The sequence below is a fragment of the Perognathus longimembris genome, chromosome 13, assembly GCF_023159225.1.
Source record: "Perognathus longimembris pacificus isolate PPM17 chromosome 13, ASM2315922v1, whole genome shotgun sequence".
Lineage (NCBI taxonomy): Eukaryota > Metazoa > Chordata > Mammalia > Rodentia > Heteromyidae > Perognathus > Perognathus longimembris.
The window spans coordinates 55725682-55744359 of NC_063173.1; the positions used below are offsets into that span (position 1 = coordinate 55725682).

The following is an 18678-nucleotide window of genomic DNA, read 5'->3' on the forward strand; positions in this document are numbered from 1 at the left end:
TCAAAATATTTGATAAGGGTAGGAAAGAAGACAGCTTCTTTAACTAATGATGTTAGGAAAACACTAACTACATGCAAAGAATGCCAACCGGATCTGTCCCTGTCACCTTGCCTGGTATCAACATACATTTATGGTCATGGGGAAAAGATGAACTAGTCCTCTTCAGTAACACTGGGCAGGAGTGGGGTGGGATAGAGGGTGTGGGAGTCTCAATTGGGGCTAGATGTGTCACTGATGAATGAGAAACATTTGGCCTGTTCCAGTGGTTGATACCTGTAACGCTAGCTACTCAGGAGGCTGAGATCTGAAGATCACAGTTTGAAGCCAGCCCAGACAGGAAGCTGATGTGACGTCCAAAGATAGGGGGGTCACATTTCTACCTTGTGGTGCTCAATCCTCAGGCTGGCCACTGGTAATAGAATTGCCTGCAGAAGTGGGGTTTTTCAAAAGAGCGATTTAACTTGAATTCTTCTGCACATTGACATAGAATGATGGTGATTTTTTTTCTTGCCTGTCCTGGTGCTTGAACTCAGGGCCTGGGCACTGTCCCTGAGCTTCTCTTGGTCAAAGCTAGCCCTCTATCACTGAGCCACAGTGCCACTTCTGGCCTTTTCTGTTCATGTGGCACTGAGGATGCTCACGGGAAAAGCAATCCGGAGCTGTCGGTAGCCTTTGGGAAGGATGGGAGTGAGTACTCCGGAGTGTGTGGTACCTCCATCTAAGGTGATGGGGCAGAATCAATCCGTGTCCCAAGAGGCCGGATCAGATCAATGGCACTCAGACCAAGGGCCGAGGAAATTCTGCAGCCCGCGGAGATGGGCGCGCAGCTTCGTGCCTCCGGGCGCCAAGTGGGGCGGCAGCGGCAGTCTAGCCCAGGGCCCCCCGCCCGGGACTTTTAAAGTCCTGACTAGGGAGCAGCCGCACGCACTAGGCGCTGGCCTCCGGGGACGCGGGACCCAAGGCGGCGGCAGGAGCCGCAGGGGGTCATGGCCCCGGCAATGTTCCGGTCTCGGAGAGCACGGGCCGCGTGGAACCTAGCGCCTGCGGCAACGTGCATAGAGGCATTGTGAGTCTACAGCATGCATCTGTGTGAGTCTGAGTGTTTTTGTTGAGTGAGGAGAGGTTCCCTTTTGTTTTTATCAACCACGTGGTTCTATTATGGGCAAAATAATACCATTTGCCACTGGAATTCCAGAAAACTTACATGGCCAATTTAAAAAAAAAAAATTTCTAAGCATGCCTCAAAACTTGTGCACAAGTATCAGTATGTCTGTCCGTGTGTGTTGGTAAAACATGGTTTCAAAGTTACTTGCCTTTTGACTACTAATTTAACTTTAATTCTTAATGTTAAATTGTTCTTTGCAGCCTGTGGGTGGAGTAACAGTAAACAGCCTGGAGGCAGGTGTGACTCTCAGCACCAAACTCCAAGCCAAAAGAAAGAAAAAAAGAAGTTACTCTTCCTCTCCTGTGCTCTCATAAACTCTTGTAAGATCAAGGGACCAGAGTCATTTTGGAACAACTGTGCAAACCTCGATTTTCCTGACTCAGGATTAATACTTTGCTTTATAGGATGCAGGTCGATGTGTGCTAGCTGCATGGACTGTGGCAGTCTGTGGCTACAGGAAGCTGACTCCACAGTTTGCTCCCAAACTGCCTTGGTTTTTTTTTCTTCTCTGACCTATAGTTGTTGTTTCCCCACCACCCCCCAAGCCGGGGACTGAACCCCGGACCTTGCGCTCGTCAGGCAAGTGCTCTTCCGCTGAACTAAATCCCCAGAGCCTTGTATATGCCTTTACAGATTGGAAAACTAAGCCCAGAGCACTTGCTCTGGAGAAATGTCTCCCTTTGTTTTCTCTTCAGGATAACAAAGACCGTAGTGGATTTTTCCATGGAGAAATGGGAAAGCCTGCCTGTACCAGCGATGGACCCAGTGTCGGCCCTGTTTCTTCCCTGGACCCAGCCTGGTGCCCTGCCATGTCATAAGGAAAAAAAATAATAGATAAAAATAAAAATTGAAAAAAAAAAGAGGGAGAGAGAGGAGAGTAGACCCCATGATTAGTAAGGATAGCTATGCTTATATTATATATCTTAAGAAAATATCTTAAGAAAATTTAAATCTTCCCAAAACAGTGGGAAAGAGCCTTGTAAATGCTTTTACAGATTGGAAAATTAAAAACCCAGAGCACTTGCTCTGGAGAAATGTCTCTTCTTGTTCTCTTCAGGAGAACAAGGAATATACTGCAATTCTTCTGCTCTTCTAAAGAGAATAAGCTCTTCTTGAGGCGCAATATTTAGCTGTGGCAGTGTCGCTTGCAGTTTTGTACAAAAAAATTAAAGAAATTTTGCACCATGTTTCTTCCACTCCTCTCCCCCTACTGTTTGGTTTAAAGGAGTCCCGTTATGGGGAAATAGGAGCTGAGGGTTTGACACCCAACCTTAACGTTTTTAAAAAGTAAGCGCAAAGGTTTAACACCTTTGCTTCAATGTTTATATATAAAAAGAATGTTTTACTAATCACTTATGTTTAAATTATCAGCTACTGTGAACTACCAGGGATGCCAGAGCTCCAGCCTACTTCTACTTCACCAAAAGAGGGCTGATGTCTGCACCTTCCTGCACTTGGCAGAAACCAGCTGAGGATTCCAGCTTCTCTGGACAAAGCCAGATGGACGGCCACCTTACCTACCCCTTCCCTCTGTGGAAGAGGCCCCCTATATATTTATATATATGTCTTATGTCAGCATTTGCCTTATGCCTACATGTATGTTTACAACATCCCCTACTAATTAAAAAAAAAAAAAAAAAAGAGTAGCAGATGTTGGGCTGCACCTTTAAGGGGCCACAGCTGACCTCAGCCTGTCCCTCCCCTTCCTGTCTTTAACAGGAAGAGAAGGAAGTCTGACATCATTTGAGGGACAGCCTCTTGGAACCAATCAGGGGCCCCTCTCTTGTGCCCGCCTTTGGGGTATATCTGGGAGGCTCCTCATTTGAATAAACAGAATCCCTAGAGGTTTTCTCCAGGGGCCCACAAGTCCGTGTCATTCTTGGCGGCTTGGGGCACCTTGCGGCCACACGCCACCGAGGCTACCCATGGCCATGGCTCCCGCGTGAGCGATAATGGACCACCCAGGAAGGGGGGGACAAGCCCCTTCCCCACTCCCCAAGTGAGGGGAAGTCAAGAGAGAGACAAGGCTACCTGTGGCCATCACTCCCCCGTGAGAGCGATAAAGGACCACCCAGGAAGGGGCGGACAAGCCCCTTCCCCCCCCCAAGCGAGGGGAAGTCGAGAGAGAGAGCCCACAAGATACAGTGTTCAGACCCTGAGTTCAAGCACAAGGACTGTGAAATTATAATAACAATAATAATGAGGATTATTATGATGATAATAATAATAATAAAAGAAATTACCAATGCTGCTTTAAGTTACTCTCTATAAATTAATAGGATGTCATCTACACATTTCTTCACATTCATTTTTGCTTCCACAGCTTTTGGTGGTGCACCATATCTCTTAAGTTGGTTCTCTAGCAGCAACTTGGGCCCTGCTGTAAAGAGGTAGTTTTCCCAAACAAGACTCAGGCAGGGATTGGAATTTGCTGTGGAATGACAGCAAAAAGAAATTTAGTTTTTGGCAATCTACGATTTTCTTCCTTTACCAAGCCTTGAAACTACTGAATAGATGGGTTCCTTGGGGCTTGATGTTTTCTTCCCCAGATATTGTCAGACTTTAGTGGCTTCATGAAACTTCAATAGCCAGGAGGTAGAGCTGGGGGCTCTTTTCTTTTCTTTTCTTTTTTTCCTGGTCTTGTTGCTTGAACTCAGAACGTGGTTGTTACACACAGTTTTCTTTTTTCCCTCAAGGAATGGCCACTTTAGTGCTCTACCACTTGAGCCACAGCTCTACTTCTGGCTTTTTTGCTATTTATTTGGAGAAAAGAGTGGCACAGACTTACCTGCCTGGGCTCAATTTGAAAAGTGATCTCAGATCTCAGCCTATCGAGTAGTGAGAATTACTTGCAAGGGCTACCAACATCTGGCTGATTTTTACTTCTATAGTTTATACTGAAATTTGTTGAGAGGTTGTAAAGGCACAATGTGGCAAAATAATATAAGATTCAGAAAGCAAAGGAAGAACAATCGTCCAAGACACTGGGGTTGGTGTGTCAAGACTGTAATTCCAGACTCAGACTTGAGGATTATGGCTCAAAGGCAGCCAAGGCAAGAAAATCAATGAAATTCTTATGTTCAAATACCCACCAGAAAGCTAGGCCTGGAAGTATGGCTCAAGTGGTAGAGTGCCAGCCTTGAGCAGAAAAAGAAACTAAGCAAGAATAGAATCCCCAAATTAAGCCCCAGTTCTTACACAACCACAAAAAAAAAAGAAAGAAAGAAAGAATGAAAGAAAGAAAGAAAGAAAGAAAGAAAGAAAGAAAGAAAGAAAGAAAGAAAGAAAGAAAGAGCCAATGCCACAAGTTCATTGGCAGGGAATGGAATACCCACAATGCATGGTTAGACTGAGAGCTGGTGTGAATTCTGGAAAAGTGGAAATCACCATGTGGATGATTCCATTTGTTCTACCAAGAGGACTGGCAGGATGCTGACAGACAGGAAGCCAGGGCTGGGCTCATGCTGGAGCCTGTTTCAAGTTTGGACTCAGATTTCTCCTTCTGAAACTTGGCTCTGTGGGGCTGAATTCCCTGGTCCCCTCAGCAGCCATGTGGCCCTAGTGAGGTTTGGGAGACCCTTAACAACAGCCTCCTATTCGTACCTGGCGGAAGCTGCAAGCGTCAGTGCTACTTCCTAAATAAATAAGTAGGCAAGTAAATGAATAAAGTCGCAAAGTATCTGCACATTGAACTGCAGAGTTTAGTGATGGTAGTTGTCAAGGTCCAGGTTCTACACTCAGAAGCAGAGGAGAGGCTGCAAGGTAAAGGATTTCTACAAGCTGCCTGACGTGACAGACCCTTCAAAATCCTACCTAGAAGGGTTTTAAGGGAGTGAGCTGCAGTCTTTTAGTGATTCATTTCCAATACTGGCATGTGGCCTACCTGGTCCCACAGAAACAAAGTTGATCAGTGTTTGGAGAAGAGAGCTTACTGAGGCGTTTGGCTAGAGCACTACAAATAATACCGACCTTCGTGGAAGCAGAGGCCCAGCAGGATAAGCAGGACAGGCAGGAGCCCTTTCATGATTCACATGGCGTGTCCACGGTCAGCACTCAGTGAGCAGTTTGGAGGAGAGCTCTCTAGCTTGGGCAGGTGGTGGAGAGCTAGACTCTAAGTACCCAGCTGTGGTGACTGGCTCTGCCCACACAGGCCTGTACCAGGTCACAAGGCCTGGCAGCCAGCCTTTCCCCTCCCAGTGGGGCAAATCTCCCCCTGTGGATTTTCAGCTGCCCCTTGCAACTGGGCCCACATCCAGGAGTCATGAATGCTATCTCTGAGGTTTCACTTGCACCTTAGTGCGTGAGCCACAGTCTCAATTCTGGAATTTGGGGTAATTTATTGGACACAAAGGTCTCAAAGACTTTCCTACAAGGGCTGTCTTTGAACCACAATCTCAGCTTCCTGAGTGGCTAGAATTACAGGCATGAGCCAATGGCACCCGGGGCCAATGACTTTGATAAAAACAACAAGTACCTTGCTTGACAGAGAAAAATGGAAAAAGAACTACCTTTGATAACAGCAACAACACTGTCAAAAAGACATCCAAGTTGATCACAGGGGAAGCACGGAAATAATTATGATGTAAATGGGATTCTTTCAACCTGGGCCAGAGGCCTTCCTATGCCAAATGCTTTGTTCTTGGTGAAAACATTAGAACATGGTGAAGGCCAGCTTTTCTCAGAGTGTTCCGGACATGAACCCTAGCTGGGCCCCCATAGGTTACTTATATGCTCTGCTTGGAAACTGACGTACTCTTTGAGGAGATTCCTTGTGTGCTCCTAGGGAGCTGCTTGCTTTCTTCTCCAGGCTACCTGGGTTCCAGCTCAACTGTAGCATTTTCTACAAGTTGATTCCTCAGAAAGTATTTCAACCCACAGCAAGCCTCAGTTTCCCCTTCTGGGATCATCATGCACCTGCCTAACTGACTAGTGAGAGAAATAACAGTGTTAGTAGAAAAAAAACACTGCGCTCAATGCCTGGCAGTAATTTTCAGTGGTTACAATGATGGAAACAAAAGATAAAATGGAAAAAGTCATGCAGAAAGTAACACTTCCTTTTCAAACAAAAGAATCGATTAGAACACATCTGTGAATATGCTGTGAAGCCTCCGAGTTTGGCTCAGCTGTCAGTGGAGTTTCAGTGCAATGCTAAGTAACTCTTGAATACCTTAACTATTGTTTAATAAATTCCATCTTTCCTTCTTTTCTATCTATGGAAATACTACAATTTAAACACCTCATCTTTTCTTGCAGGCCCTTATACCTTATATGTTGTCATATGCTCTTATATTTAGTAGATTCTTCCATTTTTACCTGGGCCAGCTTGGGTCAGTATTGCGCTCTGTAAAGCATTCTCCATGGCTGCAAATGCAAACGAGTGACACCACACCCACGTTATTTTGGAACTGATATACCTCATGGTTGGTGGGTTGGGAATAGATATTATATTTCCCCAGGCCCTAAGACTCTCTATTCATGTCCTCAGCAAGATGTGCTCATCACACAGGTCATTGTGACCTTGACAGAGGAAGAGGGGTACTCTGGGATGGGTCCTGGAGTTTCTGGGACAGGTACAAGTGTTCCTGGTGTGTGAATACTGAAGGAAGATGATTCCAAAGTCTTAATGTACTCACAGAGACGCCAACCACGTTCTCATCACGTGTGGAACCTGATTCTCCTTCCTCTCTCCCCTTGCACCATACTTCTTACCCTAGTTTAGTGGAGAGAGACTGCTTTCCCATGCTCTTGTGAATGTTAATCTACAAAGTTGATTTTAGATGACTTTTCAAGTTCTGTTTAGTGTCTCACAGAAATTGTGTCAAGAAAATGTTTGTAATAAATCAAGACAGTGTTGTCAATGGCACAGAGTCAAAACAAAAAAGATGAGGGATATCTAACCATGTTGTACTTAGCCTATATCTTGGAATATTTAAAGGCTCAAGTGACTTCCTTACAACAAACTTATGCTCTTCCATGTGTCATGCCTATGTAAAGTATTTTCAAAGTTAAATATGGGGAATTTTCCCTGACCAAGATGTCAATGATGGAAAGGAGCAAATTGGACAATAAATTATATCATTTTTAGAAGCATGTAATGGCAAAGTCCCCTGTCTCTTCTTGTATCAATGTACATTAATAACATGTAGTTGATGTACTTTTGATGACCAAAATATGACCACTGGATCATTACCCAACTTAGACCCAATCTTTGTTGATTCCCAAATCATTTCTAAACTCCATGGCATATGTTGTGTCTTTTCTTGGGTCCCACTATGCCTATGAGACATCTGTCATGAGGGAATTGAGAGCACTCTGAGCAGATGCCAACACACGCAGACTTACAGGTCACCCGTTCCAAGCCCAGCAGACCGGCCATGTTCTCACCTCATGCTGTGAGTTTGGAAAAATGCCATGACTCATTTCAGCTTGCTTCCTGCACATTGTGCATGGAGTCTTGGATGGTGGAATGAAAGCTCACAAGGACATTATGAAGGACAACAGCCTGTGAGCGTCACCCAGGAAGTTCCAACGCAGGGAACCAGTCCCTGTGCACTCTGTGATGTAACCTGAGACCAGGGACTACTTCTTCAGGTGGAAAGCAGTTTAGAGAGCATCTGCCCTTTCACTGATCTGTCTATATACTCCATTCCTCTCTCATTGGCCTGAACCATCCAGATAAGAAATAGTTTCTTTGTGACCCATTTTGATTCAGGGAACCAAATTCCCAAATCTGTAATTAGAAAGTGTGGTAAACTCAAGCAAATGTTGGAGAGGCATGTCACTCTATTCCCGCATTTCAGTCTCTTAATACATATGGGCAATTAAAAAAATAAAGTGTACATAAGAACACTGGTGAAATCCTCTAAATCCTTTGCAAGGTCATCAGCTAGTTTCACACTGCATGTGAAGTGACTTCATCACCACATGCAGTTAGCATGCAGTCAGGACACCTTCTCTGTGGTCCTCTGGTTTTGCTCTTCCCTGTAAAGAACCACTTGATTGCTGATGATCTGCTTTCCACCCTACATTCCTTCTCAGGAAGAAGGGCTGCCAGAGCAGCACCAGCCTCCCAGGAGTGGATCTGTTCTGCTTGGGAAGTTAAGCTATCTAACAAGATTCCAAATGGAGAAGTTCCTTCCACCCCTGCTGTCCAGATCCTATCAGCTCCACCTCGAGATGCAAGGGCAGTAGTTTGGTGGGTCTGGTTTGAGGTCCTGTATCTCATTGTTAGACCCACCACTCTGTGACGCAGACACGTGAGGATAAAAAGTCCCCCAGCTCTAGGGAACTTTCCAAATAGTAAGATTTTTGAGGCTTGACAAAAATAAGCACTAAAAGGATCATGAAAATACACAGTTCCTTCCTTCCTTCCTCCCACCTTAGCTCCTGTCCTTCCTAGGTAAATAGAGAAACCTCGGAGCATCCGGGTAATAGGGTTTTATTGCCACTAAAATGAAGAGGTACAAAATTTTGGGAACAACTGAAAGGAAGAAAGTTAAAGTTTATAGAGTTAACTTGGAGTGATATTCAAGAACTACAGAATGAAGGAGACAGTCACATGATCATTGCGGACCAGGGATGTGGGAAGATGTGGGATGATTACAATCTAGAGGATCTGGGGGCAGTGAGGTTATTCTGGGTGACACATCATGAATGCACAAATTTCCACACTTGTCTAAGCTATGAAATAGAGAACAGGAAACACATTTCAGATGTCAGCTCGACTTGTGTGCCATCTATATGTCACTATGTGTATGTGTGTGTGTGTGTGTGTGTGTGCCCCTACCTTATAAATAAACGGTGGCAAGCTGTTCACAATACTGAAGGATGTAGTAGTGTGACAGCTGCCCCAGCCCACGGGGTTTTGTCAACAGGAGCCCGAGGGGGAATCGACCTGAATGAGAGACAAACCAGACACAAGGAAGGAGACCAAGACAGGATTCTGATCAAGGTCTCAAACTTTATTTTTTTCACAGCAGCTTATATAGTGATTAGAAAAGGGTAGCTAAGGTAAGCAGGGCCTTTAGGTTGCTAGGTTCCTAAACTACAAAATGTACGTTACAAGAAGGTTATGGGTGGGTGATTTTCAATGAAGGGTGGTATGTATGCCAAGCAGGATATCAAGACTGACCAACCGGCATGGATGAGATATCACAGGAACCAAACATTCTTTTCAGTTAAGCCCTATAGATTTTTCATGTAACAATATGACAGCCATTTGGCTCCCGGCAGACAGCATTCTGAGATATGGCAGAAATCCCTGGGTCAGAACTTCCTACAATTGTGAATGTTACATTTCTCTTGCACAAAGTCTACAATTTAAATTGCCTGTACTAATAATTTGAAATAGAGTGAAAAGCTATATCAAAAGAAATAAAACAGAAAGAGGATGAACGAGGTTGAATATTATGAAACTGGATGATTTGCAACTATGAAAATGGAACACTGAAGCCTGTTGAAATGATTTCAATTTCAGAGGCAAGTAGAAGGAGAGACAGATTAATATCCAGAGGAACGTGCTATAAACATTTGCAGAAACATCACAATGAGAGCCCCCTGCCCCTGTAATCTAAGAAAATAAGTAAGTAATTAATTCAATCCAGCATTGATTCTTTCTTTAAGATTTAGTTATATTATAAAGGTAATTAAAGAGAAGTTACTGTTACACACGTAAGGGAATGAGTAATATTTTAAGTGATAACATTTCTTGCTGAAAGTTGTTACCTCCTCCCTTGGTTTTCTCCCACTTTCCCTCTCACCTGTTCCCCTTCCCCAAGTTGTAAAGTTCATTTCTAACACCATATCTTGTGAGTACAGCTGTTGCATGAATTCTCTCTTTCCTCCTTTGTCTCACCATTTTAATGAGACAACTCAGATAAGCACCATTGATTCTTGATCAACTACCACTTATTCATAACTAAGTGATTGACCAAACTGGATTCACAGAGAAAAGCCTTCGTTAACATTGCTAATTCAAGGCCTGGCTCACTCTACCAATGCCTTCTTTAAAATTTCAATTTTGCTATATGTGTAATATAAAGAAAAATGTGATTATATAGATAAAAGTACCCACTGCACCATGAAAATGTGCAAGGTTGACCTCAGTGGTAGCACACTTTTTGAGAGAGTAGCACTTTCATCCTGGGTACAGGGACACGTCCTTGCCAGATGGCCTTACTCCTAATGGAGACATCACAACACTTCATGGGCTGTGTTCCCTTTTTGTCCAAGTATCCCCTCATTCAGTCCTGCTTCCCCTAGAATCCCGACAGAGTTGCAGTGTGCATGGTTTGGTTCTGAAGTGTTGTTCAGATCTGTGGTAGAACAAGTGTGTTGTGTGGGGAGCAGGGAGGGTCTACTTGGTGTTCCAATGTCCAGGATTCAAGCTCAGCTCCCATCTCCTCAAGTGCTAGGGTCCTGAGCAGACTGCTTCACCTAGCTGCCTCAGTTTCCCCTTCTGTTCAATCAAGAGGATAATAAGACTGCCTCCTGGGATTTGTGAGGGGAGAAAAAGAATTCACTCAAAAACACAAAGATATGACAGAAAAGGTCAGTGATGATGATTGTGTAACCAGAAGGAAGGTCACAAATAAATCAAGTGACAAAACAGCAAACAGAATCTCATCTGGCAAAAAGGAAGATTTAGGGCTGGGGATATGGCCTAGTGGCAAGAGTGCTTGCCTCGTATACATGAGGCCCTGGATTCAATTCCCCAGCACCACATATACAGAATACGGCCAGAAGTGGTGCTGTGGCTCAAGTGGCAGAGTGCTAGCCTTGAGCAAAAAGAAGCCAGGGACAGTGCTCAGGCCCTGAGTCCAAGCCACAGGACTGGCCAAAAAAAAAAAAAAAAGGAAGATTTATTTACCCTAAATGTGAACGAAGTGTTCTGCCGAATTTGGCCAAAGTTCCAATACAGTTTCAGTGTCAATCCAGGTAGTGACATCCCCATATCTTAATTGATTTTTTTATGGTCAGGACTTTGGGGATATTGTTTGGGTCTTTTTTTTTTTTTGTCTTTCTTTGGTTTGCATTTTCCTTATTAGTGAGTGGGTACTATGCTATTAACTGAGAAAACCATTATGTTTTAGGCAGACACAATATTGCTGAAGTCTTTCTCCCAGTCCTTTAGTTCTGGTTTCTAAGGAACCTCTGCTGGTTCTGCATGAACCAAACTGCAGGTGCCAACTGCAGGGCGGCCTCTCTGTACAGGAGGGTGCATGGAGCCTTGGCTTCTCTTATGGATCAAATTGTCCGAGATGGAAGTAAGGTTCATAGGATGGGGGTTCTGAGCAGACCTTATTTCTCCGAAGGCACATGCAGGCTCTCCATTCCTGTCCTCACAATGTGCTGTCAAATGACCTTTCTCTGAAGGTGCCAGCAAAACTCCTCTGGCATTACTCACCCGAGTGGTGAGCAGGTGTCTGGTGTCAGCAAACCCCAGTAGGATGGCTTGCCTGCCACGTGGAATCTCACAGCATGGAATCTCTTGCTGATTCTCATTTTTCTCTCTCCTGGCATCAACCATCTTTTTTTTTCTGGTCTTAGGACTTGAATTCTGCGCCTAGTGCTGTTCCTGAGCCTCTTTGTGCTCAAGACTAGCACTCTAATACTTGAGCTACAGTACCACTTCTGGCTTTTTCTGAGTAGTTTATTGGAGATAAGAGTCTCATGGACATTTCTGCCCTGGCTGCCTTTGAACCTTGATCCTCAGATCTCAGCCTCCTGAGTAGCTAGGATACAGGTGTGAGCCAGCGGTGCCCAGGTATTATCTACCTCTTCAAGGTCACTACAGACTGACCGCATTCCCATGTCCCACATGAATGTTCATTCTTACCATTGCCTTTAGGGTCCAAATCTTTACTACTCAAACAGTCATTTAAAATACACTTTTGTGGGGCGGGGGATATAACCTAGTGGCAAGAGTGCTTGCCTCGTGTATATGAGGCCCTGGGTTCAATTCCCCAGCACCACATATACAGAAAATGGCCAGAAGTGGCACTGTGGCTCAAGTGGCAGAGTGCTAGCCTTGAGCAAAAAAGAAGCCAGGGACAGTGCTCAGGCCCTGAGTCCAAGCCCCAGAACTGGCCAAAAAAAAATATATATATATACACTTTTGTGGCACAAAAAAAATCATTTCATTAATTGTTTGTTTTATGATTGCAACTAAGAGGATTAAGAATTTGACAGATTATCAATGCCAAGGAATTCATAGTGAACTACAAAACTGTCATTTTTAACCTATATGAGGAGTCAAAGAAGCAGTGGCGTGGCTACCACAAAATTCAAACGTTCTCATGTGTCCATTGACCTGTGCAGCATTATAAAAGTAAAACATTTGGTTGTTTTCACGAAATGAAATGAAAACTGAAATAAAATGAATTTGTAATAAAAAAAAATAACATCCAAAATATATCACCTAACCACCACATTTTGTTTTCAAAGTGATGCACGTCAATAGCATTTAATTAAAATATCTAGAGTTAGAAAGAGTTGCAATATATAAATAAATTACTGTGCAAAAGTGCATCAATCCCCACTGATAATCGAATTACTAGAACATTATCGGTTGGCACATTTATCACTTCTTCCCGATTGCTCCGCTGAACCCACTACTCCCAGGCCCTGAAATCAGCTCTGCGTGAACCGAGGCAGCCACCACACACCCTCAACACAGCGCCTTCCCACCCCGTACACGGAGACGCGGAGTTGCCACGCGAGTGCACAGCGTGGAAAGCGCACTGCTCATTGGCGCTTCCTTCCTTCACCTTGAGCCTCAAATCTTGGCACAACCGGATGGGCTTGTGATGTCTCAGTCACTGATCTCGCAACACCCAAGGTAGAAATGAGAGTGGATTTGATGTGAATTATCATGTAAAGCAGCCATCGGTGTGCATGTGTGTGCTCCTGCGTGCACGCACACATGCATTGTTCTACTCACACAATTCCTACTGGAAGTTACTCCTCACAGCAAAACCTAGAATGTGGGGGAACTTTCCTAAGCCCGCCACCCCCAGGGCTCCAAACAGCGGGGTCTTCCCGGGACTCTGCTCTCAGGCCTCTCTCTCTGGATGGGGAATTTTCAGCACAACACACTTTGTTTCTGAGGGAAGGTTTTTAAGATGGAGACCCACGCTAGAGTTGCACGGGTTACTATTGCTGGTGACCCAAAGAACCACCGTGCTCCCTGCTTCCCACAAAGTACTGTGCAGCCCGGCCATGTCACCTTTGCGTTCAGGCTTCGTTCTCAGTGGTGTCTGCATCTGACAGGTGAAGTCCTCCACTTGAGGTCGTCCAGAGTGTTCCAGTGCTTTCCATGCTGCGTGCAGTGGCGAGTACTGCACCGTGAAGGACCCGCTTTCCATCCTGTGCCCCACGTGTTAGGAGTCCAGGATGGGAGAGCAGCCTGAGGCTCTGCTCCGAACCTGTGTTCTATTGTGGAACTGCTGTCCCCAGAAGGGATTGGAATGGAGAGCTGCCTGCAGCCACTCGGCCCAGGCCTCGTACCCCGGGTCCATCGCAAGGCAGGAGTTTCTGGGCTTTTCAGGAGATGATGCAGCGAGTCATTAGACTACCCAGAGCAAGAACCGGACGTGGAGGGCAATGAGTCCCCAACGCAGTGAACTTCCCGACTGGGGAGGGACTGTGAGGGCTGCAGACAATGGGCACCAAGAAGGATGATGAAAGACAGATTTCTCACAGTTAGCTAGGAGGGAAGGGGCACTTGGGTTGATAGAAATTGTCAGTGACTTCTAGAAGACCATGTGTACACAATCAGAAAAAATGCAAACAAGATGTCTGAAATCAGCAATCTTCCAGTTGACCCTGACTTAGAATCTTTGACGCTGTGCACATCTTAATTCCACAGCTTCTGACCAGAATATTTTCTTCTTGAACCGTGCTTTCATTTAAGGATATTAATCAAATCATTTGTAATTATTATCCTTCAAGTATCCCTTACACATCTAATATTATGAGCGAACTTATTTTAGCAGCTTTCCAATTGTAGATGTGCCCACGTTATACTGGTGGTTCTAGGCATCCCTCTCTTCCTACCCTCCTTTAGTACATGAGCTATTCAGTGTAAATTGTGTAGAGTGATTTTAGATACTTTTTTATTTACTCTTTTTGGTTTTATAGTATGATTTTCCACACATTTAAAGATTTCTATTTGCATACATTAGTCTTAGTGGGATTTGCTGTAATGTTTACATATATACTTAAGTTATATCGTGGTCAAACTAACAGCTGACATATCTTCCTATCATATGACTTCTTTCCTCCCTTAAAGCAATCCCAATAGGCCTCATGGTTCTGTTTTCATTCATGTACATTCACTCTTATCCAACCTTTCTGTTGGCCTTCCCCCAACCCCTGGTACCATGTCAATCAACAGAGCATGTTTTTTTTCCTTCAGTTATGTTTTTCAGCATAATTAGTTGTACAAAAAGTTTTCACCATGGTAATTACCACATGCATATACGAAAATTTAGTCAGATCCCCCTCATCTATTTTTCCCCTCTTTCCTGTGCATTCTCTCTTACTACTCTAGTGTTTCAACTATTTATCTTGTGCCAACTACATCCATAAAATGCACAGCAACTGCCAGCAAGGATGAAGTGGGAATTAACTCTTGAGATAAAGCCGATACATGAACAATTGGTTTTGAGAAAACTGTTACCTGTACGCAAGAAATGTAACCTGGACCTGATGTCTTACCTGATGCAAAGCACAATGTTCTCAGTCTCCTGAGTGAGCATTTGGAATGAGTTCCTCTCACTGGCACAGAACACAATGCTGTCATTACATGCTCCCCCTCCAGCCCAACTTCTCTAGTGTTTGAACGCTTCAGCCGGTCCACATCTGACCTTCCCTCTTCACCTCTCTGAGCTGAATCCTGCCCAAACACCATGGCAGGATGTCCTCTGCTTCTCTGACCAAGAATTCTTTTCTGACACCTGGAGTCGCTCGGAGAGAGCGCCCTGCCGCCCTCCGCTGCCTCCTGCAGGCCGCCCTGGAGCCCGCTTCGGACTCTGCTTCGCCCGGGCCCTGTGCGCCCCGCATGTCTGCCTTGTCGAGGGAAAGAATAGAAGAATCAGGAAAAGGTGGAGATAAAGAATATTCATGCTCTTTTGTATAATTGTGTTAGAGTCAAGTATACTTATTTTCATACCTGTTATAACTGCTATTGCAAAGGAGAAGTAACTATTGTCTTATTTTCCAAGAGATTTATACACAGAGAGATTCTCCCCCCCCCCCCAGGGAGCTTGTGCAAACCATATAAGATCTAAATTCTTCACATAATATATCAAACAGAAGAAGCCTCTTCGGATTTTGTTTTTTGAAGTCTGGAATGTTGGCACTTTCAAATTAGGCAACAAGTCTTCATTCCTGTAATCTGGCTCAGAGCTGCTGCTAACTTCAGGTCTACAGCAGCAGACATGAATTGTTTTTAGGGTTCTTCTCCACTAGATTGCAGAATTCGAGAGAAGTGAGTGAAAGTTAAAATATACAAAAGGATTGTGTTAGTTACTTTTGCTTCAACCATATATGAAGTAGTATATTAATATGAAAAAATGCTAAATTAGAATTTTAGCTGGCTATATAGTGGTGCTTTGCGTTTTCCTCCCAGTTATATGCATCTTTCAAGAAATAGAGCATAATTAGGACCTGGACCCGGAGTGATAATGTGTTCTCCCTAAAGAGAGGGGTAGAGCAATCAGCTTGTTAACCAGTTTAGCGCTGGAGAAGGAAATAAGCAGGCTTAGGAAATCCATGCCTTGTCCCCTAATATCAAGGGGACCAGTCCTAGAAAGTCTAAGTCATTGCTCAGCTATCTATCTACTGTCTTGTTGCAACTAGGTGTGAAGATGTGTTCATTGCTGAATTTTCAGTAGTATGGTCAGCCCATAAGTTAATGTCAGCTTTCAAATGTGAGCTCCGAGCAGCTTGAAAAAAAAAAAAGATGCTAAATCTATTGTTCAAAAAAAATTGGAAATTGTATTCTCTTCAGTTTCTAATAAATTTAGTTACCAAAAAAAAAAAAGGATAGTCAGTATCCAAACCAGGAAATCAACACAAAAAGGAAGTGGACAATTTTGAGGACGAGTTAAGGTGTCCCATTTGTTACAGTATTTTTGAAGATCCTCATGTATTACCATGTTCTCATACGTTTTGTAGAAATGGTTTGGAAAACATTCTTCAGGCATCTGGTAATTTTTACGTATGGAGACGTTTGCCCTAATTGCAGAAGTATTATTGAAATTGCTCCAAGTGGTATTGAATCTTTACCTGTTAATTTTGCATTAAGGGATATCATTGAAAAGTATCAGCAGGAAGACCATCCAGATATCATCACTTGTCCTGAACACTATAGCCAACCATTGAATGTTCATTGTCTGCTGGATAAAAAATTAGTTTGTGGTCATTGCCAACATCATGGTCAACATCATGGTCATCCTATAGATGACCTTCAGAGTGCTTATCTGAAAGAAAAGGAAGCACCACGAAGTTTGCTTAAGCAGCTAGCTTACTGATGCATATTGGACAGATATTACTTGCCTTATTGAAAAGCTAGAAGAACAGAAATCTCATTCAGAGAAAATGGTCCAAAGTGACAAGGAAGTTGTTCTCCAGTATTTTAAGGAGCTTACTGATATATTAGAACAGAAAAAGAAGAATTTCCTAACTGCTCTCTGTGATGTTGGCAATTTGATGAGTCAAGAATATACTCCACAGATCAAAAGGTTCAAAGATATACGAGAGCAGCAGCTTGAAATGGTTACCATGACCACATCTTTACAAGAAGAATCTCCATTTAAATTTCTAGAAAAAATTGATAATGTTCGCCAACGTGTGCAGATGCTAAAAGAAAGACCACGTCCTGATGTCCAACCTGTTGAAATTCAGCCTCGGGTAAGCAAAGTGCTAAAAAAAGAATGGAACAGAATGAAAATTGGAAAAATTAGGAAAGCTTTTATTCCTGAAATGAAGATTTCTTCTAAAAAGGTGCCCTGTTCCTGGCCTGATAAGGATGAAAAAGAGATTGAGCTTTTGAAGATTTTAAATATTGCTATAATCACTCTTATTTCAGTGATATTAACGTTGATACTCCTTTTCAACCATCACATAATAACCTTCTTAAATGAATCAACTTCAATGTGTTTTTCTGAAGTGTCTTTGTCTATTTACCAAAGTTTATCTAATAATTTGCATGATTTACAAAATATACTATGTCATACTTTTTACTTTTTAAAGGAATTCATGTGGGAAGTAGTTTATCATTGAAAACGTAAATATGATTTGTGAAATGAGTTTATTTGGGTACAGCAGAGGCTAACTACTGCTAAATGGAGACTAGGGTAGCTAAAGTAGCAAATTAAACTTTCATAGACTTGCAACAAATATAAATATATAGAAATACATTACATCTTTTGTGTTTCTGTTGGGACAGTAACTTTTTTGGGGGGAGGGAGGCAGTACCTGAGTTTGAACTCAAGGCCTTGCTAGGCAGGTGCGATTCTACATTAGGCGCTACGCCATTTGAGCCATGCCTCCAGACCCTGCTTGAATTGGATACAAATTATGTGCCAGTTAGAAATAAGACAGTATCTGACAAACATCTAGTAGTTAATTCAGTAATACAAATCATTTTTACTGGTGTAATAGGTTGATAATGTGCTACTATGACATTTGTCTTTTACCATAAGGCAATAGTTGTCTTTGCACTTCATATATTTGTAATATTTTGGTGAAAAAATAGCAAAATCTTAGGTGTACAGGCTTGCATTTTGAAGTAACTTGAAAGTTTTTAAATGGGTGAATAGTGGTGTTAGATTTTTTAACAATTGGGCAGTAAATAAGTGATGCAGGACTATCTAAAGAGATTTCACACACTTCATGTGTTTCCAACACATTTTAGGTAATTGAGCACAAGGTGTTTATCAACATTCATTCCAAGTGAACTAACTCAATGCTTTTGGATATTGCATGAGGGAACTATTTTTTTTTTGCCAGTCCTGGGGCTTGAACTCATGGCCAGAGCACTGTCCCTGACTTCTTTTTGCTCAAGGCTAGCACTCTGCCACTTGAGCCACAGTGCCACTTCTATATATGTGGTGCTGAGGAATCGAACCCAGGACTTCTTCATGTATAGGAGGCAAGCTCTCTTGCCACTAGGCCATCTTCCCAGCCCCAACAATGACTTCTTAACTTGTCATGTTTTATGGTTTGAATACAAACCCATTGGGCTGAGCAGGTAGCACTCCTTTCTCTTGGTGCTTCCTTTTGGGGAGATTTCACTGGTAACCTGTATTTTGGACACGTTGGAAGCATGGTTCCATGTAGTGAACTTCACTGACTTATTCATGAATCTGTAAACTGATATCCTTTCGTGTTCATTAGATCTTAGGAATTTCCTCCAGTGGATTCAAAGGGTAATAACATGAGTTTAGAAGATTTCCTTAATGCTGAGGGTTGGAAGGGTCCATGGTTGATGAATTTGAGATGAGGAA

The 18678-nt window shown here is 43.2% G+C and overlaps 1 pseudogene; it reads left to right on the forward strand.

Moving 5' to 3' along the window:
- The first annotated feature begins 815 nt into the window (after positions 1-815).
- Positions 816-17589, forward strand: LOC125362614 (annotated as a pseudogene).
- Positions 17590-18678: the final 1089 nt, after the last annotated feature.